Here is a 13,993-nt window from a genome sequence, read left to right on the forward strand (position 1 = left end):
ATTATGGATAAGTAGTTGTAGTGGAGGAAACAATGTAATTTTATTTATGTATGAATTTTACATCAAACAGATTTTTTGGGTCTACTAAGTTGTATTTTATTTTTTAACATCTCATCAAAGATGAAGAAGAATATGGAAGTCAGGACTTCCATATTCTTCTTCATCTTTGATGAGATGTTAAAAAATAATATGAAAATAACTCCTGTAATTGGAGATAATCCAGGTTTTATGAACAAGTATTTGGACACACTCAAAATGTTGTGAGTTGTATTTTATCAACAAAAACACATTTGAAAAAAATTAAATAAAAAATGTAATTTTATTTTTAAATTAATTTCGATTTCATTCGTAATTTTGTCCAATGAGTCGAAAGGGAGTAACAATAAAATACATATATTTATTTCATATTTGCGGAGGAGTGACAACTGACAGCCGTAATATTTTTAACCCCATTCCATATTAAGTAAACAGCAATAAAAAGCGATCGGGACATGTGTTAAGCGCGTCTAATGTTCTTCACGCGTTTTTACAATTGTGTAAGCTAAGCCGACGAATAATATAGGGATAATAAAATCCCTCGTATTAGGATCATATTGTAAAAAAAAAAACACAAAAAACCGTGTTAATACACGTTTAATAAAGACATTCTCTTCCGACGTGGATGCGAGCCGTGTCCCATTGTGTGTGATTCACCCTAATGTCATCCGCGTCATTTTCTGCGCTCCTGGTGTATAAATAAATTCAAACCATAAAACTAAATATGATTTATGTTGGCAATTTGCATATATTTATATGTATTGCGGTTATATTAATATGTAGCAATGTAATACTATAAAAGCCTATACAGATATTATTCTGCCTTTCAGATATTTTTAAAACGATGCGAAGAAATTTCGTAAAGATGATTTTTTTAAATAGAACCAAAAAAGTGAGATTGTGTGGTCCAGTATTAATTTGTTTTATTTAAAAATAAAAATAAAAGAAATATTTGTGTTTTTATTATTTACACAAATATTTCAATTTCATACTATTTCTGTGAGCCTGAGCGGCTCATTATTAGAAATGGGTATCAATTTGTGGTAGAGTGGATTCGAACCAAGAAACTCTGACTTAAGAGTCTGCGACACTAACCACGGGACCACAACCTGACACAAACTTTTTACATACTTTTTAAACTTTTTAAATAAAATTTAACATGGTAAATACCACAGAGGAATGACATTTGAGATGGTATGGGCACATAGGACGTAGAGAACCTGAACTTGTAAATAATGCGTTTGTCATGGATATTCCTCGAAAAACATCTAGAGGAAGACCAAAAAAATTGTGGATGCTACAGAAAGATAACACGATTCGAAGACATGGCCAAAGCGACTTTATATGTGATAAAAGGATCTACAAGCTAAGGACGAGGAGAGCTGACCCCAACAGTCAGACATACAAAGATGATAAGTCGGGATGGAGAAAGGAAGAAGAAGAAATATTACAATTTGTTACAATCTATTGTGACACGTGTTTCAATGCATTCCGCATCATTTTCAAACACCATGTTTAAAAATGATATTCACAAGCCCTACCCAGACTTCCATATTTTTTACAACATTTTGAGTGTGTCCAAAAAAACAATTAAAAAAAGAACAAAAAAATAATAATATGAAAATAACTCCTGTTATTGGAGATAATCCAGATTTAGTGAACAAGTATTTGGGCACACTCAAAATGTTGTAAATAAATAATCTGGTCAAATTATAAGCTTAAATAATCCAGGATTCGGACCCCACATACTAATAAAAGAGTTTCTGCTCAATAAAAAGCTTCTTTTCACCTCACCAATAGATGTCTCTAGTAAAGTTCTAGTGATTCACGAATAATGTTTCAAAGTTGGTTCATATATATAGAAATTCCAAGAATTTGAGTAGTGTGGTTGTTAATAATGGGTAGAATTGGTGAATGTTACACGTGTGTAAAGTGATCACTTAAACCAGCCTATATAAATGCCCAGACTTCCATATTCTTCTTCATCTTTGATGAGATGTTAAAAAATAATATTCCATATTTTTCTTCATCCTTGTCATTAAAAAATGTAATTAATTAATTTATCAAGGGTGACACATCCCTTTGTATCTTTTAATGACAAATTGAATGATTTATCACCTCATCGGCGTTGAACACAGGTGTCAAATATTTGTCTTTATACAGGGTGAGGTAATTTTTCAAATTACCGAGCACGAAGCTCACGCCTGCGAACTGCGTCTCTCACAAGCAAAATTGGACACAAAGGCATTCATTATATATACCTTCCCCATAACGACAAATGTATTGGGGATGTTTTTTGTCTAACGGGGAGGGAGAAATTATACATTTTTAAACGGTTAAATTTGAGCACATCAAGCAAAGTTTAAAAAATAAACACGAATTGGAGTTGATAGCGTTACATCATAACCATTTTTTAAGTTTTGCTTGATAAATTAAAACTATGGAACATCAAAAATGATGCAAAATGCATCGAAACAAGTTTTTCAATGGATTTGAAGAAAAAATGGTATTTACCGTGTAAAGCTTCAATTAAAAATGGATAGATATTACCACAAAGTGACTGCCGAATCAATTCATGAAATTACATAAAAACAATAATAATAATTTTGGATTAAAAAAAAACAAAAGCCTAACAGGGAAAGCCAAACTGGCAGTACACAATGCAGTCCTAGTACTTACCCTAATGTACGAAAGTGAAGCATAGAGTTGGCAAAACAAGGATGAATGTAAGAACGATGATGCGATCTCGCAGACGAATGCGCGGTAAAACGATATATGATAGACATTCGAATGGAGAAACAAGGAAATAACGCAAGGCTGAGATTTGTATATGATATGCTATGGTAGTGACATGTAGTATTGTTTGCATGCTGGTGTGGTGATTGTCCTGACGAAGAGACAAGTACATCTCGAAACTGGTAGACTGAATCCTCGGTAAGTCGTTCTGTACTGACATTACCAACATTTTTGTAAAAAGTATATTTCAGCTTTTTCAGTTAAATATAGTTGTTCAATAAATATTTTCTCAGTATCATTTTGAGTACTGTTAGTATGTAATTACTTTAAAGTTAGCCGTCATTTAAAAATTCACACGATTGAGGAGCGCTCAAAGCGATTTCCTCCCGGCGCCCATTTAAATAAACAGATTCGTGTCTAAGCGATTTACCGTTCTACAAATATATTAAAGTCATCAATCGAACAGTAACTGACACGAACACGCGTCGCAGCTACAATTCCGTATCATAAACGAACATAAAAGTGTATAACAGACACACAACCCTCGATAATTCGTAACTACACAATATTCCACCTTCAATAAATACATATTCTAGCAGGGGTCATCTTGTTACCCTGTCGCATTTTACGTTTTGATGTTATTTACTGCTACAATGGGGGTAATGGCAAAGGTCGTTATGATAAATAATGCTATCGATTTGTTTATTACACAAATTTAAATCTTCTTCTTCTTTTTGTAGATCCTAAGGATCTGTTTGTGCCTCATTTGCAACATTTTCTTTTCTCTAATTCATTCACAGTGTCGCGCCCTTGAGGTAGTGCCTACTTAAAAATGGCGCTATTTAAACTATCCATATTTATTATTATTATTTTACTCGTCGTATGGAGTAGGCAGATATACATATATATATACACACACACACACATATATATATATATATATATATATATATATATATATATATATATATATATATATATATATATATATATATATATATATATATATATATATATATATATATATATATATATATATATATATATATATATATATATATATATATATATATATATATATATATATATATATATATATATATATATATATATATATATATATATATATATATATATATATATATATATATATATATATATAACGTGGTAATATTTTCCTTTTGAAAATTAAGTGTAAATAATATGTAAAGTGGGTGTATAATAATAAAATAAACAATGTGTTGCTTTGTAATTAAAGTTTATTCTTAATTAATCTTTATAATAATTTTTATATCTATCTATCTATCTATCTGATTCTGACAGTTAATAATATTATCGGAAGTCTTTTGTTTTATTCTGAGCGACGCATGCGGCATCTGGTGGTAGAACTGTTTTATGTAGGTACTTTTTGTAAGTACTTAATAAAATGTATAGGTAGGTACCTAGTTATTTTATTACATCTCCCCCCTTGGAGAAGAAAATTCACAGTAAAATTTTCACTCCTCCTTCTCCGGATCATCTCCTTGTAGTGAAGAAACTGGTATAAGTTTAGTGATGTGATAAAGTTTTTTTTTTCTTTCTTTTTTTTTTCTTCTTGACCCTTTTGAAGTAGACACAGTTTTTTTTCAATCCATTTGTTTTTTTCTTTTGAGTTCCTTCATTTTTATTCTTATCTCTTAAAGTATCTTCTAATTTAACCAAATTTATAACTTTTAATTGTTCATCTGCATTTTCATTCGAGTTTAATACTGGATTCCTGCTTAGACAATCTACTTCTAAATTCTTCTTTCCTGGAGAATATTTTATTTTATCTTTCGTAGAAGTTTTTTCTACTTTATTTTTATTTTCATTTTTCAAGCACTGTTTATGTGTTATTTGTATGTCTTTATTTTTATTCTGATCTTTTAAATTATCTTCTAATTTAACCAAATTTACAACTTTTAATTGTTCATCTGCATTTTCATTCGATTTTAATACTGGATTCCTGCTTAGACAATCTACTTCTAAATTCTTCTTTCCTGGAGTATATTTTATTTTATCTTTCTTAGAAGTTTTTTCTACTTTATTTTTATTTTCATTTTTCAAGCACTGTTTCTGTGTTATTTGTATGTCTTCATTTTTATTCTGATCTTTTAAAATATCTTTTAATTTAACCAAATTTACAACTTTTAATTGTTCATTTGCATTTTCCTTCGATTCTAATACTGGATTCCTGCTCACACAATCTGCTTCGAAATTCTTCTTTTCTTGAGTATATTTTATTTTATATTTTGTAGAAATTTTTTTCACATGATTTTTATTTTTAATTTTATCACTAGTTCTTAAATTTCCACGTCTTCTTTGATTATCTTCTAATCGTTTTCTTTGATCATCTTCTGATTTTTCTCTCTCACTCCGAACATATTGTAGTAATTGTTTTAATACATCTAATGTTTCATAATCCATTTCCAATTAACAAAATTGTCGTTTTATAACGTGGTAATATTTTCCTTTTGAAAATTAAGTGTAAATAATATGTAAAGTGGGTGTATAATAATAAAATAAACAATGTGTTGCTTTGTAATTAAAGTTTATTCTTAATTAATCTTTATAATAATTTTTATATCTATCTATCTATCTATCTGATTCTGACAGTTAATAATATTATCGGAAGTCTTTTGTTTTATTCTGAGCGACGCATGCGGCATCTGGTGGTAGAACTGTTTTATGTAGGTACTTTTTGTAAGTACTTAATAAAATGTATAGGTAGGTACCTAGTTATTTTATTACATATATATATATATATATATATATATATATATATATATATATATATATATATATATATATATATATATATATATATATATATATATATGTACTAATGACGCCAAAAGAAATTCACTAATATTTTTAGGTTATGCTCCCGTACGTCTTATTTAGCACTGACGACTTATTTAGCACTATCTTCCTCCCACACCTATATCCCTACACCACACCTACACAGTATACACTACACGTGCTGTGAGACGGCTTAATTGGTGCATTCTGGAATATAATCCCGAGGGACACGTGGCAGGACTATTAGACATAGTATTCCCATCGATGCACAATAGTGCGCCTTTCCTTAAACACGCAAATATAACAGGAAGCGCACTGCACATAAACCGTTAGGAGAAATATAGCGAATTAATTATACGGAAATACTTCCGAGTCTGTTCTAAGGATCGTGATCATCATGACGTATTATCCTAACTACCCATATTTATTATCCTTTGTAGATCACCATGGATTTTCAAACCCTGCAAATTAGGTATTCCGTAATCCTTGATCCTGTTATTTCATCGTAACACCGGATTTTAGAATAATAAAAATTGTCCCTCCATTCCGAATTCTTGTTCTCCTTTCTACCCTCATCAGCACACAATGATGCCTAGGGCACTCAAATTCATGTAATGTTTAGTGGATCGTTATTTCTATGAAAGCAAGGTTTTCCAGGGTAATATTAAATAAATATGAGAGTAAAAATACTCAATTTTCCCTGAATGCTATATTTTTACATTTTTTTTTAATATTTGTTAAAAAATAAATATCGCCAAGAAGACTTTAATTGCAAATTTATTTTTGGCAGTCAGATAACTGAATAATAAAAAAATACAACAAATGAAACAGCCATGATAATTTATCTATAAATATTGCCGTTTTATTTTTCTCAAGTGTTAAAAATATGTATATTCATTATTTATAGCTGGTTACAAAATATAAATATGTTTTTAAAAATCAATTTTTGTAAAATTGAAGTTGTAAGAAGACTGAATGCAGTCGAAATCCGATCTCTCAGATGAATGTGTGGCCAGGAATGCAAGGCTGAGATAAGCATTATCGATCAAATTAAGAAAGGTGTGTTGAGATGATTTAGACAAGTGGAACGAATGAGTTAAGAAAGAACAGTAAAACAAATTTATCAGGCGAATTTGGTTGGTAATAGAAGTATTGGAAAACCGGGGAAAACTTGGCTAGATTTCAACGTATTTCAAATACTTGAAAGCGCTGATGTCAAGAGTCAAAATAATCGGGTTGTTTGTATAAGGAGATGCATGAATGTGGAAAAGGCGAATAATGTTTGCAAAGACATATTGGTATGGTGTTATATTCTCCTTGCCTACCCCTGCTTAAAAGCGGCGTGATAGTAAGTTACCATAAAATCATTAAAATTGTATCCGTTGTACTGTGTACTTATTTCAACCCATTGATTTATTTTTGAAGAACAATTTTTTTCTTCGCTGTGAATATTTTCTCGACATTTGTCTCAAAGCCCGGGTTTGAATATAATATAAAATAATAATAAAATGATGTATCCAACATTCATTCATGAACACATTTAAACTAATTGATCCGTGGTTTATGGTGTCTTGGAACCCAATACTTGACACTTCTTGGTAATAAAATTAACACTTTATGAGACACCATTACATTGATCTGTATCTATATTTGAAATTTAAACAATGCTAACAAATAAAAAATATTACTATTCGTAGCCCTACCCAAAATTTGATTTCATCTCATTCTTCTAACTTCTATCCAATGGTGCATAGGACATTTCATATATTTTTTTAAAAATATATAGCTCTGTTTAATTGGTATTATTAAAGATTACACCGCATGTTCAAAAAACTTTTTTTTTAAATAATATTAGTAAATATATGATTTTGTATATTTGAGAAAATGTTTTTTAGGGATGGAAAGATTGATAAAGGTATAAAAAGGAGAGTAGATGCTGGGAATAGAGTGAATGTTGTACTGAAATCAATTATAGCAAATGAAAACCTTCCAGCGAGCTAAACCGGCAGTACACTATGGAGTCCTGGTTCAAACCCTAATATGCAAGTAACGCATGTATTTGGCAAAAGGAGGATAAAAGTCAGACGAATGTGCGACAAAACGATGTATGATAGATGTTCAATTGGTGATATAAGAAAAAATGTAAGGCTGAGATAAGCATTATCGATGAAATTAAGAAAGGTGTGTTGAGATGGTTTGGACATATGGAACGGATGTGTGAAGAAAGACAATGAAACAAATTTATGATGCGAATGCAGTTAGCAATAAAAGCATAGGAAGACAGTATGTCATATGTTTTTTCACATCTCAACATAGATGAAGAAGAATATGGAAGGGCATTTACGAACCTAACGACGGTCAAAAGCTGGTTTAAGTGGTCACTTTATACAGAGTAACTTCCACCAATTCTACTCATGTTGGACAACTACGCCACTCAAATTCTTGAATTATTATCCTGTAATATCCAGACGTCTGATGCAAAACGGGACACTAGACTTGGAACACGGGAACGACGAAAATAACAACAATAAACTGACAGAGGACAAAGCCATCTCGATTATTGTCCGGCGTTGCGCGTGGTAGGTACTCCATTGAAGGAAATCCGCGAGACGGACACCCACTAAATCGGAGAATATGTAACTGCCTGGCCCGAAAGCATTGACTCTATTTGTACAGGTCCTCACCAAAACGTTACATTTCCATTTTAAATAATTTTAAGTAATCAGGAATTCCAACTTGTGAAATTGTAACGTTTTGGTACGATTTAATAATTTCATATTGGAATTGTAAAAGAAAAACGCTTGTTTTTTACCACATGTGTTATTCACCACATTATTATGACGACTAGTTTTGGAAGCTATGCTTCCATCTTCAGGTCTAAGTATAAATGTGTATATTTAGACCAAAAGATGGAAGCATAACATTCGAAACTAGTCGTCATGATAAAATAAACTCATGTGGTTAAAAAACAAGTGTTTATCTTTTACAATTTCATTATGTCTTACCACAAAGTGAATGCCGAAACAATAAATAAAATTTCATTTTGATTTTACACAGGATTGGTCAAGTTTTGTTGCAATTTTAATTAAGATTTCGATAGAATACAGTAAACAGAACAGATTTTCATTTAAAGGATTTTTGTGCAATATTGGAAATGTAACTTTTTGGTGGGGACCTCCAGATTTTATTATACAGACATTGAGTTTTGGATTTATTTTTCCGGGGGTACATTAAAAACATTGCGAACGCAGAAAAGATTCGGGAATTGGATCAACTGCGGGAACGAGTTTCTGCCTCTATCTTAACATTTTTACACGAGAAATTTTTGCATGTAAACTAACTAACTAACTAACCATCACGCCGCTTCCCCGCAGGGGTAGGCAGAGAGAATCGAACGCCACACCACTCTGTCTTTGCAAACATTCTTTGCTTCTTCTACATTCATGCATCTCCTCATACATACCCGACGATTATTACGACTCCTGACCCGGCCGCTTTCAAGTATTTGACATACCTGATTGTGCCAAGTTTTCCTCGGTCGTCCTCTGCTTCTTTTTCCAACTCTATTCGCCCCATAAATTTGTTTAACCGTTCTTTCTTCACTCATACGCTCCACATGTCCAAACCATCTCAACACACATTTCTTAATTTTTGCATGTACGTGGCAAAAATCGGTTACAGACTAGACATTTGTAAATAAAAAAATTAAAAGAGTATTTTTTCCGCACATTTTAAGATCAAAACCATTAAATCACTTTTAACGTTTTTTTATAATAGTTATTTTAAATATTGGCGTTATTATTCGATGATCCTTTGGTGAAATTTTCACTTGAAGCGCGTGTAAAGAAAAAAAAAGAAAAAAAAATTAATTAGTTCTACAAATATAACTTATAAATGGTGTTATGTAAATAATCCAAAATAATTTTATTTCATGATTATTATCGCGTCATCCACGTCTTAATAAGTACTACTGAGGTAGTATTTTACGAAAATGGCGCTGTTTAAATGATCCAAAATTATTATTATTAAAATTGCGCTACATAAATTATCCCAAATTTATTATTATTATTATAATCATCAACATCCTTGTCTCAAAAAGAGCTCTTGAGATAGCAATTTACGAAAATGGTGTTATCGTAAATAAAATATCCAAAATTACTTTAATCATTATTTAATCACCATCATTTACGCCTTATAAGCGCCCTTTGGAGAGTTTTTATTATTTTTACTATCCACGCCTAAGTAAGTATTCTAAAATTATTATTATTAACCTAATATTTCTGAAACATCCACTACTCGGCGATTCTCCGGCGAAGCTAAGCTACCACGAAGCGAGCCGAATGAGATAGAACAAAATAAAGCTCTTCTTTGTGAAGCCACGCAGCGAGGTTCAAGGTCCGCCAGACATAAAGTCTCTATGCAAATTACATACGGGGCCATATCGTCCCGGCGGTGACGGTCATTAAAGTCTCGCTGTCATTAAGAGACTTAACTTCGGGCAGTTAAACATCGCTTTTCCACCATAAACTAATGAGTTCAAAAACTTTTAAGACAATAAGAGCTTCAAAGAACGACGCTGAGAGTGATTCAAATAAAACACTCTCCTTATCTATAATTTATATTTGAAGCACTAACTTTGTGATTTTCCATTTTATAATTAAAATGTAACTTTGTTTTAAAATCACTCTAAATATATTATTATAACTTAATTATAATATATACTGGTTTCGAAGCTAACCACTTATTTATCAAGACTGATTAATTCTAAAACACTACATACTAAACAATATTCATAATATTTTGACGGTTAGGGAAAGAAGCTTAGGTATATCTCAAGTGGCTTTATTTTTTTGTGTTGATTGGCAGTCACAGTCAAAAGAGATCAGGGATGATGAGTGATTGGAAACATATTTAATAATGGACTTTTAGCAAAATCATTTACTTGTGTATTTATTACTTGTAAATTATTATTAATTGCCTTTTTAATTTCTAATATTTCTAAGTAATCTAATTTAAGTCCTCTACTGCATGTGTGTAGTATATCGCTCACTCCTTTCAAGAACGTCATAAATCAAAAATCGACAATTTTCAGTTGTACATGTTTTCGGAATGCCCAGAAAATGTACTATATCCCAGCAAAAGCGGCATATGTTTAACTTAATATTTACCCGTTACAGGGCAGAAAGTGTTGTTTTTGCATTTCGAAGAAAAGGTATTGTTTAATTGTTTTTTCAAATTTACTAAATATTTTTCAAATGGAGAAAAAACCTTCAGCTTTTACCTAAAAAGATATGTTGCACAGTAAAAAGTTCAAAAAGTGGCTTCATATTTATTTTTAATATATTGTATTATAATATTTAACATTGAAAACGCTCTCCTGAAAAATCTAGTATTTTGATTTATGACGTTCTTGAAAGGAGTGAGCGATATGTAGACTTTCGTTTTTATCTCCTTATCAATCATTGTTCACTTTATGTAATTCCACTTTTACAAACACTTATTCGTGACTACCGGTTTGGGAATAATCATCACCATCGTCAGGTCGTTGAAATAAAATTATTACGATTTGACATTTGTATAAAAAAATGTGAAACCGGTAGTCACGAATAAGAACGCTTGTGCACTGCACGGAATTTTACCGTCCGTTTTTGCAGTCCGGTTTTTTTTAATAAAAGCATCTACGAACGTGATCGAATTTACGCGTACCGTGATCACGCACCGATCAAGCGCACCGATCCGAAGAAAGACAGACAAAAGCACAATCCAATCCAAGCCAATCATCCGTTTTATCATACTGACCAGACTGCCGGACAGTAAAATTCCGTGTATTGCTCAAGCATATTGTTCGTTCCGACGATTATTGTGTAATCCGGGAAATCTCGAGTTTTTCTGAGGAATCCGGAATATATTCAATATTTTACAGAAAAATTTTCTATTCTTACATGATAAATTAAAAATAGGTAAATAGGCACATACCTATTCATGTTTATAAAAGTGGTAATAGATACACAAAATGAACAATAAATGATAGGGAGAATGTTTTATAATCATACCACAAAGTTATCAATGCTCTTAATATACAAAATATGATTCAAATAAGACCATTATTGGAATAAAATGATAATGAAAAATACTCCAGTCGGATTCAATGAAGTAATACAAGTTATTCAATTCAAATAAGACGTAAAACCAGTAAAATTGGACGCCTCACTAATCAAATTGGACGTTTGACAAATAAAATCAGACGTCTTACGAAACAAATTGTGTCGGGTTGTGATCCCGTGTCTTGAGTCAGAGTTTCTCGGTTCGAATCCACTCTTATAATATTTAATACCTATTTCCAATAATGAGCTGCATAGGCTCACAGATATAGCATAAAATTAAACTATTTTTATGGATAGTAAAAACACAATATTTCTCTTTTTTAAATTAAAAAATTGGACGTTATATTTTATTTCATAACAAATTTTAGATTCAGAGTTATACTGAAAATCTTGTCTGAAAACTTCAATACACATCACAATAGATTTTAAGAAACAGTTGTATTTTTCAAGTATAATTTTATTGAAAATGGATAGATATTACTGTGGTAATTATTATTGTGGTAATATCTGTCCAATTGTTACTGATTTTTATTTGGTTTTTACTTCTATTTCTTAAAATCTATTATGAAACATTCATACTGTGTTTGAAAACATTCATACTGTGTCATACATTTAAGCAGGTGCCACAATAGATTTTAAGAAAAAGTGGTATTTACCAAGTAAAACAGAAATTAAAAGTGGATACACACTACCACAAAATAACTGACGAATCAATTAATGAAAAATTATCGTCTCATTATTTGATTTGACTGTCACTTTGTGGTAATATCTGTCCCATTTTTTATTTAATTTTCTTTGGTTTTACCACTATTTCTTAAAATCTACTGTGATTCATTCATACTGTGTTTGAAAATGATGCAAAATGGTATTTATCAAGAAGAAAAAAATTAAAATTGTGCTGAATTTCAGCGCTGTACCCAGACTGTGCGGAATCGGTAGTTTTATCGTTCCTAATTATGATTTCCTAATTACGGCGCACTGCAGTATGCCATAAAGCACATTTCATCCGAGTCTCTAATTGCAGCGAGAATTTATAGAATTTATCATAAAGACCATCCCCTTAGCTGTTCCCGATTATCGGGAGCAGCCGACCAGGAGCGCAGCGCCCGCAGCGGGTCTTGGGACTTAATTAAAAATATAAAAATGCGAATAAATTGTGAGTGAGATTGTAAAACGCATCTGTCCTCGGTAATTAAAAGGCGCATTAAGAAGTCCCAGGGAATCATGGCCGGCTGTAATGAGAAAGTCTCGGGAGTTATGTCTCGGAGCAGAATCGGCGATCCGCTTCCGCTGAACGAACATGACTCCCTGGTACTTGTTGTGACTAATCGCTCTATGGTAGGACGACCATGATTTCTTAAGATGACAATCAATTCGAGATGAAATTGTGTTTTGATGATAATAATTGTGGAGGTCCTCACCAAAACGTTACATTTCCATAATAAATGATATGAAAAAGTAATCAGGATTTCTAGCTTGTAAAATTATTACGTTTTGGTACGATTTAATGATTTCATACTGGTTTAACATAGGATTGGTCAAGTTTTTGTCGAAACTTCAATGAAGATTTCGATATAATACAGTTGACAGAACAGATTTGCATTTAAAGGATTTTTGTGCAATATTGGAATTGTTACTTTTTGGTGAGGACCTATACAATTATTTCATTTATTGAGTCGGCAGTCATTTTGTGGTAGAGTTCATGTAAAATTTAATTTAAGTTTTACCTAGTAAATACCACTATTTGTTAAAATCTATTTTTATAAAATTATTAAATAAATTAATTAAAATAAGAAATAGCTCCTACCCCCCCCCTTGTACTCTAAAATTTAGAATTAGCTCCATATACGATGATTGAAAATTATGCGGAATGCATCGAAATATGTGTGAGAATAGATTTTTTGATATAGTGGTATTTGCTAGGTAAAACTTAAAAAATGAAAAGAAACGTGTCTTGAGACGGAAATACAGTTTTCGCATAGAAAAAATAACTTTTGCTTAGAAATAAAAATATATGAGCTTGAAAAAAAAATTTTATTGAATGTTAAGGAGTTTAAAAAAATGGATTTACATATTTTTTTCAATAATATTTTTATATGTCTTAAAACCTAAAGAAGAAAAAAATTATTTTTTAGAAGGACAAAAATATCGACCAAGTCGAAAACAAAACGTATGGTCAACCTGCTCGATAGCGGTGATTATACTTAATCTCAAGCTCTCCAGTTTTCTCTTCTCTCAGCAAAATTCTAATGCATAATGGCGAGATTTCACACCGTAAAATCAGTGTAAGGAAACTT

Source organism: Brachycentrus maculatus, unplaced genomic scaffold, assembly GCF_059751285.1.
Source record: "Brachycentrus maculatus isolate JH-2025_06_01 unplaced genomic scaffold, ASM5975128v1 h1tg000003l, whole genome shotgun sequence".
Taxonomy (NCBI): domain Eukaryota; kingdom Metazoa; phylum Arthropoda; class Insecta; order Trichoptera; family Brachycentridae; genus Brachycentrus; species Brachycentrus maculatus.